The sequence below is a fragment of the Arachis hypogaea genome, chromosome 2 (assembly GCF_003086295.3).
Source record: "Arachis hypogaea cultivar Tifrunner chromosome 2, arahy.Tifrunner.gnm2.J5K5, whole genome shotgun sequence".
Classification (NCBI taxonomy): domain Eukaryota; kingdom Viridiplantae; phylum Streptophyta; class Magnoliopsida; order Fabales; family Fabaceae; genus Arachis; species Arachis hypogaea.
Genome location: NC_092037.1, coordinates 61,544,624 through 61,546,964, shown reverse-complemented (window position 1 = coordinate 61,546,964; position 2,341 = coordinate 61,544,624). Strand labels below are relative to the sequence as shown.

The 2,341-nt window shown below is 31.8% G+C and overlaps 1 long non-coding RNA gene across 1 annotated transcript; it reads left to right on the top strand.

The window, feature by feature from the left end:
* The first annotated feature begins 938 nt into the window (after positions 1 to 938).
* LOC140179357 (uncharacterized) lies at positions 939 to 1,637 on the top strand. The gene is made up of 3 exons (XR_011872925.1): positions 939 to 1,130; positions 1,202 to 1,250; positions 1,444 to 1,637. It is a non-coding gene; the product is annotated as an uncharacterized lncRNA (long non-coding RNA).
* Positions 1,638 to 2,341: the final 704 nt, after the last annotated feature.

The window sequence follows — 2,341 nt, the reverse complement described above, 5'->3', positions numbered from 1 at the left end:
TTGGAGGGCAACTTCTTGGCGTTGGGGGCGCCCATTTGGTGAAGGAAAAGTGGTATTTGGGATGCCATGAATTGGACCAAAGGAGGCTTCAAACTTGATGGATGGAGGAGGAATCTAAGACGCTACAAAGTTGATGAAGGAGTTGGCGTCTTGGACGCCACAATGGTGCTCCTTGGAGTGTGCTTTGTATGGCGTCTAAGGCTCCATACGTTGGGCGTTGGAGACTCCACTTTCATGCATCAAATTGGAGTCCTTGGGGTGGCGTTGAAGACTCCAATTGAATGGAGTTGGAGACGCAACTCATAATGCTTGAATTGGAGCCTTCAAAATTTGCACCATTTCACTTGTTTGTCTTCAAAAAGTTGCTCAACAATCCTTCTTTCTTGATTTTCTATAATGTTGCTCTAGAAGTGTTGAATAAGTAATTCTCTATTGATGTCTTTGTTACTTCTTTTTCTATCAGTTTCTACAAAAATTTCCAAACTCAAAATAATTAAAGTAATATTCAATTATAGCACAAAACATTTCATAATTTATTGACTTTCTATATAAATAAACCATAAAAAACAACTCATGATACATATGCATCAGTGAATATTGACACCAGCGAATTGCCATTACTTTTTTCCGTTCATATTTACTGTTTTTCTTATAAAATTTACTAAATACAAAAATTAGGTTACATATGAAAAATATAATAATTTTTTAGTTATTTTTATCACATTTTACAATATTTTAAAAATATTTTTATCGATGCCTTTAAAAGTGAAAAGTGATTTTAATCGTTTACTCTGTGTTATTTATATATCCATAGGCTATTTTGGCTTGTTGTCCAAACATTATATTTGTCCTTTTATTAATACGTGGAATCAAGCATACTATTAGTCTTTATACACTTGTTATTTAAATTTTTAGAATATATAATGTTAGGATAATTTGTTTCTCTAATTTATGAAGATTACTTCGTTTTAGTAGTGTTGTTCACACTTCACAACTCGCAATGTATAGTTGAAAGCTGAACCAATAATGTCTTAGTCCACAGCCAAAGAAAGAAGAAAGAAGAAAGAAGATAGACTTGGACTTTACTTTGCTTAGTGCTTCCACCGCTGATCGTCACTTTCGCTTTAAAGGTGAGAACAAATATACTTTCTATTTTTATTATTTCACTATAATAATTTTGCAAATTTTTTCCCCTTTTCAGTTTTGTGGAATCCTCTCATGCTCTTGAATTAGATCCATGTGGTAGCTAGGTATTTACTGTTTATATTTTAGAGTAATCTGAGATATTCTTGGGTCTATCCTTAAAAATGCTGATTTGTATTTTGTCGGTGTCGGTTACAGAAATCTTTTGGAGTAACTGATTTTTTTGTGAGTTGTGTTTCCCTTTTTTTTTTATGCTTTGAACTTTGAATCCTCCTTGTATTTTTTTGTCCTGCTTCAAAGAAAGCATGCTCCTTCTTCAGAGTTATGCACAGGAGTTGAACGAGCAAAGAATACTTGGTCTGGTGGGATCATCTTCATTTTTGCAACTAGTCAACTACCATTGATTCAACTATGATTGTCCCTTTCCGTTCTTGAGATTCAAAACCCAAATAATTGGTTGGTTAAGGAAGAAAGGTATTTATCATTTTGACCAATTCCACCGTGATAGTTCTGGTTTTCGTATTAGCATATCGTTGTTATTCTTATTTCTTTAGTGATCTTTTCTTCTCTTTCGTAAAGCTATCAAATAGCCTAGTCTAACCAAGTTGGGTTGGTCTAGTGGTTAATTCACTAGTCCACTTAAACAAGTGTCGGGGGTTCGAATCCCGCCTTGTGCATGCAGCAACCCATTGGCCAATGGCAAACCCTTAAATGGAACTCAGTACCGCGACGGATTAGTCCTTAACCTACCGGATTGGGGAATACCGTGAAAAACAAGAAAAAAATAGCCTAGTCTCACCATTTAAGCCACACACGTCTTACCTTAGTTATCAAAAGCAACGAGAAATGGTAGGAAAATAATAATAATAATAATAATAATAATATAAATAAAATCATTTTATTTAACTTAATTTTTATAATTTTATATACATAATATTTATAATTATATATTTATTAATTATTATATTTAAAATTATTTATTTATTCAACAATACTTAAAGAATATAAAATAAAAATAAATTCATTAAAAAAAGTAAAAAAGAATTATGACTCTTTTATTATTTTCTAAATTTTGACTCCCAAACATTAGTCAAATCAACTCAGGAATTGAACCAGTTATCAAGAAACTAAGTCACTCTATTAGAAGTTTAATGAGTAGATTATTAGTTTATACTGGTTAAATAAAAATTAATTAATT